This window comes from Lathyrus oleraceus, chromosome 5 (genome assembly GCF_024323335.1).
Source record: "Lathyrus oleraceus cultivar Zhongwan6 chromosome 5, CAAS_Psat_ZW6_1.0, whole genome shotgun sequence".
Taxonomy (NCBI): domain Eukaryota; kingdom Viridiplantae; phylum Streptophyta; class Magnoliopsida; order Fabales; family Fabaceae; genus Lathyrus; species Lathyrus oleraceus.
In genome coordinates, this window is record NC_066583.1 from 61,894,988 (window position 1) to 61,914,506 (window position 19,519).

A 19,519-nucleotide genomic window follows, 5' to 3' on the forward strand; every position below is an offset into this window, starting at 1 on the left:
CTTATTACTTAAGGCTCGAGTCGTACAATTTGAATCGTATTTACCAAGTGTTGACCTCTGATTTATCTTGTATAATTTGATGCTCAATGCGACTGAGATATCTTGCATGAAAGACTGGTCTTGAAGTTTAGAGATCCACATCGTTAGAATTAGTCCTATCAAGTGATCAAGTGACTTTTGATCACTTGAACGGACTACGGGATTATACATGATCAAAGGATTTAATTGATCAAAATTGCTTTTGATCAACTTGAATCGTAGGGTTTGAGTTGATTTGAAACTTATGACTAATCTTAAACTAAGGGTTGGAATTCACAAGTTATTCCTAAGGGGAACACACACTATTTAAAATTCTAAATCAAAATCTAATCATAAAGGAACATGCATTTGTTAGTCAAAAACTTCATTAAAATTATTTAAAATTCTAAGTCAAAATCTAATCCTAAAGGAACATGCATTTAAAATGATAAAATAAGCCTTTTAAGGGGCAAAATGATCATTTCACATGAATATTCAATTTAAGGACAAAATTAAATCATAATCAATACCCTAACTAAAACCTAAAAATTAATCAAGTTCTAAGAAAACTATTTTAATCAAATCAAAGAAACCTAATTATTTTTAGAAATCTAACTAAACTAAAAAAATAATTAATATTCTAATTAATTCTAATTTTTATTCTAATTAAAAATCATAATTCTAATTAATTAGTCTTAAAAATCTAAATTAATTAAACTAATCCTAAAAAACTCTAAATGGCCTAATTAATAAAAATAAAACTAAACAACAAAATGAATCAAGAACAGAAGGAATAATGGACTCAGATTGGGGGTGTAAAAATCAATTAAAATAAGGTCCAATAGCCCCAAAGACTCACATAATCAGTTTTGTCTTATTCCTGTTTTGTCGTATATGTTTTTTTGTTTTATATGCCATGTTGAACCAATTATGCTGCGACACATGGCGCTGTCTAGAAAAGTGAAAAAAGGAAACAGAGGTAGGACACGTGTCACGATTCTGGAAGTTCTGAGTTTAATCAATAATTGTTCATTAGTTAACTACACACAATCTTGAATTTTGATCTACTAAAAATTAACAAATCAAAAAATTAATATGCAAATTGTATATCACCGGACTCGGTTTTTCAAGAAGAATCCAAATATACGATCGAATTTTGCAAATGAGCCACGAATTTTGAAGAATCGGGCAAAAAGGTGAAAAACAAAGTATGTAAAGAATCGATCGATTCGTACTCGTTATAAAAATTCGTGAAAACATAATCACATATTCAAAATCGTGATGAAAAATTGTTTCTAATGATATATTCATACGTAATTAATGGTTAAGAATTAAAAAATCACTATTTTTAAGTTTATGTGTTTTATGTAAAATAAGTGTTTATTTAATAAGCAACATTCAAAACAGTAGCTAAAATTGATCAACAAGCAAAAATCCAATAATTCATGGCAAATGTGTGAAAGAGATAAAGGATTACCAACGAAGCGGAGATTTGCTCTGGTTAGTGTTGAAAATCGAAGCGTCGAAAAGAAACCCGGAAAACTTCAAGAATAAGCTCCATTAATCCAATTAACTTCCAAGTTTTGATAATTATTCTTGATGATGAATGAATGTAGAAGATGAATCATGAATGTAGAATATTGATGAACAAGTTTGAATTGATGAATCTTTAATGATGATTGTTGATAAATCTTGATAAACTTTAGATGATGATTGTTGATGATAATGCTTGAATTGTTATTGATGATTTATTGAAATTGGATTGTGGCTAAGTTCCATCATTTTAGAACTTCAATGTGAAGTTCTAAATAGTGATGAAGATGAACTTTAGTGAGGGTGAGGGAGAAGATAAATATTGAGAGAGAAATTGAGAAGAAAAAGTGGTAAAAAAATAATGATTAATTGTGAATTTTCCAAGTTAGGTTAGTTAACCCCCAAAATGTGAAAAATAACATGTTTATATAAAATTGGTAGGTGAATAATCACCCTTGGATTATGATCCAAGTAATTGGTTTATCAATTGTTAGGAGTTAATTTAATCATTAGTTGCGGATCACCAATTTCGACCATAGGATTAAATGTTAAGAGTGGCTAGGATTGAGTAAAAAAAATGGAAGTTGAGATTTGTGTTTATTTGAAATTTTTGTGTTAGTTTGAAAGTTATGGCAGTTAAGGGTAATTAGGTAAATGGATGGCTTGTAGAGAAATAGGTAGTTTAGGATAGTTAAAGACCAATGGTGTTGGAGTTTAGCAAAAGTACCAAGTTAGGATGTAAGGCAAAGAGTCACTAGTAATTGAACTTGAATTTTCATGCATTTGCTTTGATTTTTCTACCACTTTTGGCTTGAAGTTTGAGTGGCTTAACCATGACTTTTAAAACTTTTGAGAAGTCATATTTTCCACTAAATGAATGAAATTTCCCTTTTATTCCAACTTTGCCCTTTCCTCCAAGCAAACCTCGAAATTAATTGATGATTGTTTCAATCTGTCCTGATAACCATGAATCTCAAATAAAGAGATGATCTCCACCATAAGTAATATGGGAAATAAACCTGAATAATTACCAAGTAATATCCACCTCGAAAATCCACTTAAACTGATTAAATCATTTATCATCGAACCTTTGGCATAAATTTGTTACCATATGCAAATGTCGATGAATGCATGATCAAATAGAAGCAAAGTATGCAAATGAACAAAACCATAAGCTAGGGGAATTGAATAATAAAAAAGTAGGTCAAATTTTGGGGTATGACAACAGTAACTCTAACAGACTCTACGTGAGCAATCACTCGAGCTTCAAAATTATGCATATCAACCTTCAATTCACCCTTAAGTTTTTCTTGACTTTTTCACTTTCCTTGGCCACACTATCAATGTGTGTCATGATCCTTTCTTACCTTATATGATTGTCATTATCTAATTGTCAGCCGAAATCCTCCGAACCAACTCATCAAGGTAGGGTTTCAAATTAGAAGAAAGTGAACTAGAAGACGAAGAACAACCAGCAGCTTCAACATATGGATCCTTAGCAAACTCCATAGCCTCATCATCATATAATTTTCGACCAGATTCCTCAAGGTAGTAATAGTCACCATTGGAGTCCCTGAAATATCTCATTTTAGAAACACCAGCATAATCAAGAACTTTTGGTGCCTCAGCCGAGTCTTCTTCTTTTGAAACAATCTTAGTAATCTCAAGGACCATCTACACAAAGGAAGAGAAAAACAAAGGTTACTTTGTATTATCCCTACAATGAAGCATCCTATCGACAATGAACTTTACCTAATTGAGTCCACTATCAGTAATGAGAGCCCACATCAAGTAGAGATCATTAATATCGGCTCTTCCCCAATTCTTTGGTTTCTTGTAAAGAATTTTGACAATAATCCAAAGCAGCAGGCGCATGTCAAACTTGACTTGACTTATGCCATAGTTTTATATGGCATGGTTTTTACAAACAAACTTAGAGATGGAGAGAACAAAAGAAATCCTATCATAATCATATGATCTAGCAATAGCAATATCATAACCACCAAATGTCAAACCAATGTACTTAGAGAAATCCATGTAATTGAACTTAATAACCTTATCTTTGAACCTACTTTCAAGCCCATCAAGGGTTTGTACCAGATTATAATAGAAAACTTTAACATAATCCTGATTGTATTTCTTATTTAGCCCAATAAATTTTAACATATGATGAAAAGGAAATGGTTTCAAAATTTTAGCTCTCAGTTCTACTTCAGCATATGAGTCAACATAATACTCAAGATCAATTGGTTTGTTCAAAAAAAATTCTTGATAAACTTGTAAACTATCCTCGGGAAGAAGATATTTTACCTTATGACACAGAGCTTCAGTAGTTTAACTCTTACTACGCTTTTTCTTTGCCACTTTGGCATCAGGAGTATCCTTTCTTGCCTTAACCTTTGTTCTTGCTCTCTTAGGAAATTGAGGAGGAGAGATGTTTAAAGACGACACAGGTCGATTTCCTGTTATTTTTCAGAGAAGCTCTTTTGGGGAAATTGAGAAGCCATTGTTGAAGTTGAGATAAATGGGTTTTGGTGATGATGATTGATGAAGATGAAATGATGAGATGAATGTTTGATGATGATGTAGTGATTTTCGCTCAAGAGAGTTTTGGGGTTTTGAAAATATAAATGTTTTGAAGATGAAAATAAAATCGAATGTAACTCAAAATGAGTGTGGCTTTTCAATTTTGATTCGAATCATGTGTAAAACTTGATTCGAATCACGAGTTTTATTTTTTAATAGAAAAGCACTTTGATTGTAATCAAGTGCATTTGCTGACTCAAATCATTTTAAACAACCCCAAAATGTTTCAAGTTTCAGGATTTTGATTCGAATCACATGCAAAGGCAAAATGTCGTGATTCGAATCAAGTAGTTTGTTTGTTTTTTAAAACTTGATTAATTGAGATTTTTCAAATTAAAAACATTTTAATGATGGAAAACATATTTAATACAAATGAAAACAAATCTTAATGTTATGCATGAATGTAAACAACTTGATTCATTTTAATGCAAATGTTCAAAATAATTTTTTAATACCTGATACATTTGATGTGAATGCAAAAATAATTTTAATGCACAAGAAATTTAATGGTTATGCATGAATGCATGAATGATGCATATGAATGTAATGAACGGACGAGATAAAATATTACACTGATGCATTGAATGTTTGAATGATTAAGGTAAGAAATGTACAAACATACCACATACACAAAAATGTTTCAAACATACAACACATTTAGTCAATTGAAGAAATACAATCATGTATACTCAAAAAGAATTAAAAGAGGGTTGGAACGATCATACCAATTTTGACGGTCTAGGCTTAACTTGCTGCACACAAGAACGATAAGTAATCAACTACAAGAATATCATAAGCTTCAAAATACAAACAATCATATGATACTCGGATACAATCTCCATTTGCATGTCTAAAGAATACTATCAGACTCACTCTCAAAAGGCTTCAAATAAACTTTGAACAATGATGATTTGACTATCACTAACTGACATAACTTTTCAATCTTGAATAATCGATTCAAATCTTTGATGAGCAATAGCACTTAAAGGAGCATACTTTATCCTTGAATCTTTTGTAGTTCTTGAAACTTAGTAGAATCATTGTCAATAATCATAAAACCGCCTTCATCTCTTTTTACGATAACCTTCGAAGAATAGATCACTTAGAAGATGTTTTTTGTTTCTTTATTTTTTATATCACTAAACTTTTAGTATATTGTAATGTGAATGCATGTTCATATTTGATTAGGATCAATCAAGAGAAAACTTCAAGACATAGTGTCAGGTTTCCAGTTACACTGCACATACCTCAAAATATTTTCATTTCAATCCTGGATGAATCAAAACTTAGAGAATATCTTAAATAAAATTAATTTTGAAGGATATTCTAGTAAGGTTTTACTTTAACTTAATCTATGTAATTCATGTAATGAATAATCATACATTAGTAAATCAATAAATATTCATTTGAATTCAATGAATTGCATAAGCTTCAAAACAATTAGAAAAATTCGTCTAGGATCGGAGGAACCATATCCTCAAATTTTGGAGTCATAAGACTTTGATCAAGAGATAGGCCATGATGCCAATTTTAGGTGAGAATATGTATTCAAAGAGGTCTAGAAGGGGGGATTGAATAGACTTTTTTCCCTTAAGACAATTTCAAAAACATTTTAGGTCTCAAAAACGAAATCAAAGACTTTAAAAAGCTTGGAAGCAAAACACAATAGCAAGAGTGCTTGGAAGCACCTCAATGAATTAGACCAAGTGAAATAATACGAGATATTACTAAGAGCTGGATTGACTCTAATGCAAGTCAATCACAAGAACACTAAAGTTGCTTTAAACAAAGAAATTTAAAAATTATTCACATCGATATTCTATCAAACCATAATTGGATTAATGATAATTTTATAATATTGATACACAATAGACCTAAGCTTATACATGAAATCTCTATAAGACAATTCTATCTTATGTGGAATACAATTAATGGACGTATGCAATATAGGCAATAACAATATTAATGAATGCCAGTAAAATAAAGGAGTTAAGGGAAGAAGAAAAGATACACAAAGATATATAATGGTCCGGCGTTCGTCCTCGCTCTGTCTACTCCACTCTTTAATGGTGTTAATTATCCACTGGAAAATAATCACGATCTTCCACTATTTTGATAAGTTTTATACAGTCATTTTGGTCACAATAAGCTATCACACGATAATTCTCTTTGTTGATGTAGATACTCAAATTGCTAACAAAAAGAAGATCCCTCACGATCTTGATCTAATAACCTCGATATCCACAATAATTTGCTCCAAGTATTCGTGTGTGGCAATTCCCTTGATCCCACTGATTTCAAGTCTGGGCGATTTCCATTGACTGGGCATATATTTGACAACTCCCAACTTTGTTTGCGAGCAATCTTTATCCAACAACACCAAAGAAAGTCAACTTCTAACTCTGCCTTAAGAATCATTGATACTTGATCTCACTAAAGTTTTCCTAGGAGTATATTAAAAAACTCCCTTCTTTATCAATAACAAAGAAAACCAAATTGAATTCAAGAAATGATACATGCGCCTGTTACAAACAGCAAACTTCACACAAAAAACTAAGGAAAAAACTAAGGATGAAGATACTCTAATGTACCATTAGTCTCCTTGAATCACTCAATCTTTAGAGATGAAGGTCCTCAACAATGGAAAAGACTAAGGATGAAGATGATGAATAATCCCAGAATATCTCACAAACTAATCTAAAGACACAAGGTGTTAGTCAAGAAATTAGATGAATGTGAATGAAGAACACACACACACACACACACACAAGTTTCTCTCAAATTTCTATGTAAATGACTCTTGGTTCTTAATTGTTATCATGACCTTGATTAATCATGATAAACATACAATATTAATCAACTTACTCTCCCAAACTCACAAGCAACAACAACAAAATTGCACAAGAATAATGTACAACAACAAAAAACTGAGTTTGACATGGATTACACTCAAGAGATTATTCTAGAGAAGAAGAGAGAGATTCATGGTGATGGGTATAGACACACTAATAAGAGAATACAAAATTAGATATTCTTCTATATGGGTTTCACCCACAAGTTTCACACACACTATTTACTTTCACCAAAGAAACAACTATTTAAATCAAGGATGAAAAATGAGTTTTTTGAAGCTTTGATTCGAATCAAGAAGAAACTTTTATTCAAATCAATTTGTGCAAAGCCCAAATATGGCTTCATAAAGACGATTGATTCAAATAAATGTTTACACTTGATTCAAATAACACGAGGTTATGATTCGAATCATGTTTATTTTGTGATTCAAATCAAATGGTCCATAGGAAATTCCCATGTTTCACACAGTTTCTATTTTGAGTCATGTTTTACACTTGATTCAAATCAAGCAACTGAAAAATACATATTTTAAGAGTTCTAACTTATGATTCATGTAACACCCCTTTTTCTATCCCAAAATATTTAACATATAATCAGAGTAAATAAGCACGCATATAAGCAAAAGGGCGTCACATCGACGTTTTCAAAAACTAAAAGCTTTCAAAAACCAACATCATTCATCACCGACATACAATACACCTGGTCATTTAAAATAACACATTTCAATTATCATGAATATTCAAGAATATGCGTTCGCAGCGGAAAATAGTGAATACTCATGCATTTCATAAAATGATTCATGTCCCATACCATGATCATCTCTCAATAATCTCTTCAAGATAAAATAAAACAAGTAATAACATAATGCATATCCAAATAAGATATGAGTTCAATACTACTAATCTACCCAGTGTTACATGACCAGAGCATTGACTCACTACTTAGTCTCTAAACTGAAACACGGAAACTCTCCAGCTAAATCTCGAGTGAGCTACCGTCCACTTACTTCAGCAATACTACTCTGGAGTATCTGCACGATACCCATGTAAAGGTAACATTCAAACAGAAAGGGTGAGAATTCAAATCATTATGAAGAAGTATAATAAGGCACAATGATGAAATCAACAATTAAAGGAATTCATCACACTTCGTATAACCATGTAAATAATATTCATCAACATTTATTTCACATGTTTCAAACATCCATCAAAACTCAAGGAGTACAATATTAAAATCCAATACTATATTCCCAAAAATACACATAACTACAATTATCATATAATCACATATTTTGCCAAGTTATGTACTCAAACATCACCAAATTCAATTACCATATCTCATACACACATCACAATCACAACAATGCATACACTCAATTATCACATAACTCTAATGTGACTCAATGCAAGACATGTGACTCTATGCATGCGGTACCTCAATGTGAACCCAACGTTTCACCGCTTTCCGATTCAATATCTAGAATCCGAGCCACGCTTCCGATCCGGACAAGATCAAAGCCACCACGCCTATTTCCAATTAAGGATCAACGTCTGCTATGCCTATTTCCATTCAAGGATCAACGTCTAATACCATGTGAACCCACAGTTTCACCGCTTCCACTATGAAGCCGACCATGCCATGAATGAATGTACAAATACCAATACATATGCAATTAAGATCATCTCTACCATCTTAACATTCCACATATCACCATAATTCAACTCTATGAATTATCCACCAATGGTACATATACACATTCATAACAATATATCATTCACAAATATAGGCTAATCATAAAATACGCACACTTAGATTTCATTCCAAAACGAATACAGCATTTAAAATCTCCATTTTTCCACTTTTCAAACAGTGTTAACCGGTTAACGCATTTGGGTAACCGGTTAACGCGACACAGAATGCACTTCTTGGCAAATTTCAACAGTGTTAACCAGCTAACGCATTTGGGTAACCGGTTAACGCAAAACAGAAAGAAATTCCTGGCAGATTTTCAACAGCGTTAACCGGTTAACGCATTTGGTTAACCGGTTAACGCAAAAACAGAATGCTATTCCTGCATTAACACAAAACAGAATGCAGAATTTTCTACGTTTTTCATCGTTAGAGGACTTTCGGACCTCCGATTTCGATTCCGTAAAAAGCCAAACGTTCAGAAAATTATGACTCATACACTACTCTAAGTATATAATGTTAATTTACAGCTTAACACAATCAAATCACCATAAATCAAGAATACTCATCAAACCTAACAATTTTAAACAACCATACAAAATTAGGGATTTTAACCTAAACATACATCTACCCATTGACCCGATCATACTAACCCATAATAATAAGGATTCCCCCCTTACCTCTTCAATTTTCTGGAAACCCTAGCTTCTCTCTTGTTCTTCCCTTCTTCTCCTTCTCTATTACCGTCAATGATCAAATGAATCCTACTTCTCACTCTCCTCACCTCTTACTATTTATATTATTATATTTGGGCTTAAAGAGTGATACCTCTAATTTATTTAATAGGTCCAATAAGACCTAATATTTAAATATCTCTAATTAGTTCAATTAAATTAAACTAACACAATATGCACACCACGTTAATTAATTCAATTATTCATTATATCTCATATCAACTAAATAATTAATTAACACACCAAATTAATTAATATAATCAATTATTGTACTACCTAACAACCAATTAATTAATTAACACTCCAAATAAATAAAATAAAATATAGTAATACTAACATAAAAAATAATTACTAAAATTGGATTGTTACAATTCAAGCCACGAATGATGAAACAATAAAGTAGCAACATGCTAGGCTAAAAAAGAAATAATATCATGGATCAAAAACACTCTTATTCAATTGAGCAAAGAGGATTCTTAATGGTATATAACATAATAGCCAAAGCAATTACAATACAGATGAAATAAGAATAACGTACAAGTACATGAATATTAAATGAGAGGAAAATTACAAATACGCAAATAGACTATAGAACCTATATTCAAATTGACAAAAACATCAAAAACACATAAGCGATACCATACAACATCGTGACTGCACTTTCAGTCTCTCCCTTTTTTATGTTTTGGGAATTTGAGATATTATTGTTGATCATTTATTCGAAGCATTCTTTGGAATTTGATGCATGAAATGAATCCGGTGAACTAAAATAATACTTTGCTTGAGTTGTAAAAGTTATAAATCTCCACATGCATTAAACACTTAATGTGCGTGAATATTGATAATCTCTCTATGCCTTGTTCCCATTTGACAAATTTCAAAAAAAGAAAATATAAAGAGAAAGCACACGCAAACAGATAAATCCAAGATAAAGTAAAAACAAAAAAAAATGTCATACTTAGTGAACTAACAAACACCATACAAATTGCATACGAAATTAACTATCACAAATACACAATTTAGCAAAAAAATATCAAGAATAGGATAACAAAAAATGAATACCAGAGATATCCTACATATTTGACTAAAACTTGTCACAAAGATACATATCCTAAAATAGTAGCCAAATGTCATAAAATAATCATACAAATAAAGTAACATAAATATCCATACATGTTATTCTATGCATGGAAAGAAAAAAGAGAAAATTCGTGGAATGGTAACTGCATCACTTAAAAGGTGGTGCAGTAGCTGTGAAATCTAGATCTGCATTAATATCAGGAGAATCAATATTAAGAATGACGTTTGATTTACCCAGATCGTCTACAGCAGCTCTCATAGACTCCACTTGAGCAATCACTCGAGCTTCAGAATTCTGCATCTCAACCTTTAATTCACCCTTCAGCTTTTATTGACTTTATTCACTTTCCTTTGTCACATTATCAATCTGTGCCATGATCCTTTCTTTCCTTATCTGATTGTCAGTGAAAATCCTCCCAAGACTCTAGTAAAGATAGTTATCTTTACTATAAACCTATAACATCTCCCAAGACTCTAGTAAATATAGCTATAGAAATAGTCCCAAAATTGTATCGTCAAATTTGATACTTATTCTTGACATCTGATTAATGAGCCCTCGAAATTCACTCAAGTGATATGAAATAGAAGTCCCCTCCTTATACTTCAAATTTATGAAGTTGTTTAACAAGAACAATTTATTATTCTCTGATTTAGAGGCATACAAAGACTCTGTCTTCTCCCACAAATTTTTTGCATGTGTCTCATTAGCAATATGATTATAAACATTATCTTCTACACGTTGTTGAATAAAATCATATACTTGTTGATTTTCAAACTCCCATTCTTCATCGGACACAAAATCTAGCTTTGTAGAACTAAAAACTGGTAAACATCGATATTTTTAATGTGGAAACCCCCCTCAATATGAGAGTACAACCCACGAGTCGTCCAGACCAAAGAAATAAGTTCATTATAATCAATTAATGGTATAATATAGTCTTAAAGTGATTCACAAACTATTATTAACAACCACAAATCACAAAGCAAATTACCTTACAAATAAGAAGTTGAAAATTTTCCCAAATCTGCAGCTTCTGTGCGAAGCCGATATCTCTCACCTCATACCTTGTTTTAAAACTCTGAACGGTCAAAAATTAGATACATGTGTTACGAACATGTCATCCAAATTTGAGTTAGATCCAATGGTAAACGAATCGGGGATCGTCGACTTGGTAAGTCTGATTTCAGAAAAAACAGGAATAAATTTATCTTCTTTTTTCTCTCTTTTGAATCTTTATTTTCTCTCTATCTCTCTCAATCCTAAATTGATCATCTCCACTTAAATAGATGATACAAATAGACTAATCATATTTAGGTCTTTCTCCACATAAGAAGGGAAGACAAACTCAACCATTTATGTCTTGAATTCATTTTTTCAACTCAATCTAACATATTTCTCTTTCAAAAATCATTTCCTGTTTGAATTAGAGCACCATAATGCATATGACGACCTAGCCGTACACACTAGACATACAAGACAGTAAAAACTCACCAGCACAAAATCACAATATAAAATTTATATTTCAAAGTAACTCATTACTCCATCGTTGTCTATGAAGGCAATAAATTCAAAACAACAAATAGAATTTCTTTCCAAATGGAAAGAAGAATGCAGCAAAAATAATGGCACGAATTTGCAAACGAGGCACGAAAAGGATTCATAATTAAAATAAAAAAAAAAATATTTGAAGGACATATCTTTTCCAGTAGCAGCAAGCAAGTGATAGAAATGTTCATAAAAAGAGAGAAAAAGGATCTCACCAATATATTGTGATTTAATGTATAATATTTCAATATCTAGATATTTACCTATCCCTAGTTCCCAACTATTAATTTAACTGTACCTCTGAATCTAAATAGGCTGAAAATCACAAGAGAATTTATATACATAATTAATGTAGAATATCTGTTAAATTTGGCCATATAAGATATTTGTTTCTTAGTCAAATAAGTGTTATAAATATATAATATAATTATTTGTACGTTTTAATTATTATAAATTGAAAATATTAATTAAAGAGAGGATATTCGTTAGCATTTTTCACTACCCTATAAATAATCAGAATTTAGTACTAAAAAAATATGATATAATTACGACTAATGATAATTATGGTTTCCATAAGTTTAATGGATTAAATTAAAAGGAGTAGTAGTATAACTTAGGTAGCTACAATATTTTTGGTGCTGATGATGATTTGAACATATGTAGATATATATATAGAGCATGCAATTCAAAGTGGAAAGAATTTGCTGGCATTAACTGGATGGCATAAAAACGAAGCATTTTGTTGTGCAGAAGTACTCTTATTCCAGCTAGCCAACTAGTTTTTTAATCTAAATGCCTCTTATATATGGGAGCCACACACGTAGCAACCTATAATGACCCATCAAGAACCTTCACACAGAGGTGTAAAAAAAGTTTCACTCTAAAATATACAAAGTAAAATAAATTTCAAAGTCCAAAATATAAAAAAAGAAAATTGTAGTGAATCATACGAAAATAAGTTCAAAATCCGAAACATGAGTATGAAATCTAAGTCCTTCCATGATTAACCGTCTATAATTCAGAGAATCCTGCATACATGTATCTCTGATTTCTCTATGGCATGCCATTCTTCTGTGACAACCTAATAGGAGCGATCTAGGTAGCTATATCATGAAGTCTCTGATTTCTCTATTACTTTTTCTCTGTAAACCTAGCAACACACTTGATGGGTAGAGAAGCGAAATTTGTCAACTTAACAGAGAAAGTTAATTGGTCAGAGTCACGACAAGGATATAAATGGGTGTTGTTATATTTTTCATTTTTGCATCCAATACAAGGTCTTGTCAACAACAAAGCTAGTATATACTAAAGTTTATAGCTAGCTACTTATTTCTTCAAAAACATACTACATGCCTCTTATATTAGTGCTACACTAGAAGTATACACTATACATTGTTTGCGATTTTCGCAAATATAGGTGTTGAGATACTGATGTGTGGTGTGAATTAATCACGATTTATTCTTTAATATAAAAAACAATAAAAATAGTATTGATATCAATATTAGTATCGACATCTGCGGATACTATTTTGTCGTGGTCAGACCGTTTCTTAAACCCTGCAATATATAGTTTTTTAAACCCTGCACTATATAGTTTTTCTTTTTGGTTCCTCACATACTACCATATATATATATATATATATATATATATATATATATATATATATATATATATATATATAAGCTTGCACCTGTGAATATCTGGTTTTATTTTGACATCTTCACTGATTCAAGAAAATACTAAAGCTGCTACTATAATTACATGTTTAACAGCAATGTATTTCTTTTTCTCACTACCATATCAATAATGACGTAATAAACAATTTTTTCTTCTATTTTCATAAATTATGAAAAGGAAAACAGTCACTAATTATATCTACATATATTGGCATCTATTTTTTTTCATGGCCTCCTATTCTACCATAAATAAACTATGAAAAACAATGACATTCAATATCCAATCTCGACACTGTTGTAATATAGATAATAATTTAAAAAATAAATTAATTAAATATAATTATAAATATCGATACAAATATATGAAACTTACACATATAAAAGCATATTTTTTTAGAAGGTGTCAGAGACTTTTGATAAATTTTTGTCACGGTCAAAAACTAATTAAATAGGATTACATCAGTAAACTATTTTATTATTATTATTATTATAAACATAAATGTAGTTACAAAATAATTGTCAACGTTATGTGAATAAGGGATATTATTGTTACTAAAATTTGAATAAAAGGTACTTGTATAGATTTAGAAGCTGGTCGTGTATGTTTCATGATTACAATTTTGATGATCATTAAAATTTGATATGAAACTATCTTGCAGCGATTATTCAATTATTTGATAGATTTGTCGTAACTCACTTTTAATTAAATAATATTATGCAACATTTTAATTAATGTAACCTATATATACATGTCTTTACTATATTGAAAGTGTCTAAACTGTTACTCATTCCATACTATTTTGACGAAAAATTGTGTCTAATTGGTGGATATATAGGTGGTTTTCCAATATTTTAATAAGGACTATTTTTTAAATATTTTGAATTTTTATATCAAATATGGTCATTGTGGTAACAAAATTTTGACTAGGTGGAATTTGTTTTGTAGGAGAGATAAACTTATCACTAAGGGAATATCGTTACTATCTCCGTTTTTTTTTATTATAAGTCACTTTGGGAAAATATTTTGTAGTATATTATAAGTCGTTTTATAATATTAATTAATTATTAATATTATTTTTTTTATTATACCCTTAAATATTTATTATTCTTTCTTCTTTCAATTAATCAATTTATTTTTTCAATATTTTTAATGAAGGATAATTTTGTAAAAGACTTTGTAATTTTTCTTTTTTTACCATAATTATTATATTTTTTAATGTGTGAAAAGTCAAAAACGACTTATAATAAAAAAAAACGGAGATAGTACTAGAGAGGACAAAATAGAGCCCTAATTTATGACTAGCCTTGAGATTTATAAAACCAAGATATATTATTCAAACCCCCCTAATATTGTGGGTTTAAACGGGTTAATTTTTATTATTCTTATAAATAAATAAATATAAATCTCATAATATTAATTATAAATATAATATAAAATATATATTAATTATAATATATTTTTAAGTTTATATCATTTAAAAAACAATACTAAAGCATATTTTCATGAGCTTTAGTAAGTTTATATCATTTTTAAGTTTATACCTTTGTTACTAATAATCCCTTCAATCTAACGAGTCAAGATCAATACAATAAAATTCTTAACTTCCTTCAACGCCGTTCTCTGCGAATTCATCTTTTCCTTCCCGCCTTCTTCTTCCACCTTCGAAAGAAAAATTAACCGAATTACCCAGAAATTCATCTTCACCTCGCATATTCTCCCCATATCTCAACCATTTTCCTCCCCAACCCTTTGAAATCACTCTCAAATCATCCAATTTTCTTGAATCCTAAAATTTAGTTTACTCTGATTCTAGTTTCATCTTTTTCTCTTCACTCATGGATGAACAACGATATCTTGATTTCGTAACGAATCCCTCAAACCCTTTCTGCATACATCCTAACGAAAACTTCTTGATAATAATCCTCAATAATACTGTTGAATCCTCTACAAGTCCATGAAGTAGTTAAGGTAGACAACATCGACATAAATCACACTTTTGTCCGCAAATATGGTTGTGCCAAAAAAAACATAAAGTATGTCTTCAATGCACATTATCTATCATAATAAACTTGTGTATTATTAGTGTATATTCTAGAGTGTCATGTCATCTTAACTAACGTGTAGTTAGTTAGTGTGTGTGGTGTAGGTTAGTCTAGTAGTGACACAGGTTAGGATACTTATATATATCCTATTCGCTGTAACAGAAATATATAATAAATAGAATCAATACAATAACAGAATTCAGATCTACTTTCTCTCTCTTCTCTCTTCTTCCTTTCTTTCACTCTAATATGGTATCATAGAGCTTAGGTTCTATCCATGGCTAGTATTCCGGCAGCGTCTTCAACAACAGCTCCGGCCACCGTGGCTACGACGACATCCATGTCGTTTCAACTAAAAATTACTGAAAAACTTGATGAAAAGAATTTCTTGCTATGGCGTCAGCAGGTAGACCCGTTCGTCAATGCGAACAACTCCAAAACCATTTTTATCTTCGCGACATACCTAACAAATTTCTCACCGACGACGATCGCACAACCAATCGCGAGAACCCTGCGTATCGCATCTGGATCACGCAAGATCAGTGGCTTATGACGTGGCTCCAGTCCACACTATCGCCTTCGATTCTCTCACGCATTCTTGGATGTGTTCACTCGTACGAACTCTGGGAACGCATTCTTGCACACTTTCAAAAGCTAAGATGTGCGAAAGCAAGGCAGCTACGAGCGAAACTCAGATCTACAACGTTGGAAGATAAATCTGTTGACGATTATCTGGTTCGAATCAAAGCTCTTGTTGATGTGCTTGCCTCAGTTGGAGATCCAGTTCCAGATCAATAATACATTGATGTCATTCTTGAAGGTCTTCCTCAAGATTTCGCATCTGTTATCTCTGTGATTGAAAGCAAATTCGACTTTGTGCAACTTGAAGAAGTGGAAGCTCTTCTTCTAGCACATGAAATGAGGTCCAACAAATACAAGAAACATTTGCAAATGGAGGTAGTTGCTTCAGTGAATCTCACTCAAGCTAATCCTCAAACTGAAACAGAGGTTTCCAATGCTAAGAACATTGAACAAGCTATAAATTCAACCTTTTTCTCAAGAGGAGGTCGTGCAGTTGGTCATAGTGGAGGACACAGTCGTGGAAGAGGCAGTTTCAGCAACATACAATGTCAGGTTTGCTTCAACTATGGACACCTTGCTGTCAACTGCTACCACAATTTTAATCAGCATTTCAACCTCATATACCTGCTGATTTTCAATCTATGAATCTACAAATTTTCTACAATCCCTTTCAGCCTATTGGTGGACCTCAATTTGCTCAGCATGTGCCTAACATCTGGCCTCGTCCAAGTTATCAACCAAGACTTGCACCTTTACCAAGATTGGCTCAGCTCCAAGCAGTTCTTGGTTTCCAGACTCAGGGGCTTCTTTCCATGTCACCAACGCTTCTCAAAACATACAACAATCCACATCCTTTGAAGGTCCTGATCAAATCTTCATTGGTAATGGTCAAGGTTTGCACATTCACTCTTCAGGCTCATCATTCTTTCCATCTTAATCTCAACCTAATACATCTTTAGCTCTTCATAATTTACTGCATGTTCCTTCCATCACAAAGAATCTCATCAGTGTCAGTAAGTTTTGCCTTGATAACAATGTATTTTTTGAGTTTCATTCTGACATGTGTTATGTCAAATCTCAGGCTTCCAATGAAATTCTGCTCCGAGGTCATGTTGGAAAAGATGGCCTATATCAATTTCCTCACCTTCAGCTCTTCAAGTCTCCTATAACAAACCAAATTGCTTGTCTTACCCTAGCCTCAAGTGCTCCTGTTTCCAGCTCCAGTTCCAGCACCAGTGATAGAGTTTCTCTTTCTAATCAAAATGTATCTGAAAATAATTCATGTAATTCTCATTTTACTTGGCATTTACGCCTTGATCATCCCAATTCTAATACTATGAAACTTGTTTTAGCTCAATGTAATATTCCTTACTCTAATAAAGCTAACTCCATGTTTTGTTCAGCCTGCTGTATGGGGAAAGCTCATAGATTGCATTCCCTTGAATCCCAAACACAATATCACTCACCTCTTGAATTAATTTTTAGTGACCTTTAGGGCCTAACTCCAGTCAACTCCTCACAAAACTTTACCTATTACACCACCTTTGTTGATGCATATACAAGATTTACTTGGATCTATATGCTTAAAACCAAATCTGAGGCATTAACAATTTTCAAACAATTCAAAGTCATGGCTGAATTGCAATTTGACTTTCCTATTAAATTTGTTCAAACTGATTGGGGTGGTGAATTTCGCCCATTCACTAAGTTTATTACTCATCTTGGCATCATACACCGTCTGATTTGTCCCCATACTCATCACCAAAATGATGTGGTTGAGCGAAAGCATAGGCACATTGTTGACCTTGGCCTCACACTTCTTAGTCATGCCTCTCTTCCCCTTAAATTTTGAGACCATGCATTCTTAATTGTTGTCTATCTTATTAATCGCCTACCAACCATGTCTCTCAATCAAAATATACCATATGCTGTCCTTTTAACCAAAATCCTGACTATAAGTTTCTTAGGGTGTTTGGTTGTGCTTGTTTTCCCTTACTTCACCCCTATAATTCTCAAAAAATTAATTTTAGATCACATGAGTGCCTCTTTTTAGGGTACTCCACGGCTCATAAAGGTTACAAATGTCTCTCACCAAGTGGCAGAATTTTCATTTCTAAGGATGTCCTTTTTAATGAATCAAGATTCCCCTTCCCTCTACTTAATCTTCCTCCTCAACCTCTATTCCGTCTTCCTCCTCATCCATGGTCACTCTCAACACCCATGTTCTACCTATCGGTCCTCCTCCTACTGAGGTTTCCATGGCCTTCAGCTCTTCTTCTTCCTATTACAGTCCTGGTAACAATTTTGTTGCCCCTGTGTCATCTCCCTCTGCACCTATTGGCCTTGTTTCCACTCTATCTCCTCCCTTCCATGATTAATTCTCCATCCAATGCTCCTAGTTCACCATCTTCTTCTTCAATCTCTACTCCTAGGGATCCTTCCCTTCAACCTTTGCCTACTAATTCATATCCCATGACAACTAGAACTAAGTCTGGTGTCCCTTTACCTCGCCTTAATCCTTTTATTTTCCTTCTTCATTTTGAGCCTAAGAGTGTTAAGGTAGCACTCCAAGATCCTAAGTGGTTTACTGCTATGCAAGAGGAGTATGATGCCTTAGAAAGAAACAAAACCTGGTCATTGGTACCACTGCCTCCTAACAGAAAAGCTATAGGATGCAAGTGGATTTTTCGTGTCAAGGAAAATGCTGATGGGTCAGTAAATAAATACAAAGCTAGGCTTGTTGCAAAGGGGTTTCATCAAGTCCATGGGTTTGACTTTAATGAAACTTTTTCCCCTGTTATCGAACTTGTAACCATTCGAATTATTCTCACATTGGCTCTCACTTACAAATGGTATGTACAACAGATGGACATCAATAATGTGTTTCTTAATGGTTTCCTTGACGAAGAGGTTTATATGATGCAACCTCCTGGATTTACATCAAACAACTCATCCTTGGTATGTCACCTACACAAGGCCTTGTATGGCCTCAAGTAGGCCCCAAGACAGTGGTTTGAGAGACTCAAAACAACCCTTCTGTCCTTTGGTTTTCTGAACAGCAAGTGTGACACTTCTCTGTTTATCTACAAACACCAAAGTGTTGTTGTCTACATGTTCGTTTATGTTGATGATATAATCATCATAGGTAACTCTACTGCTCTCATTCAGCAGGTCACTC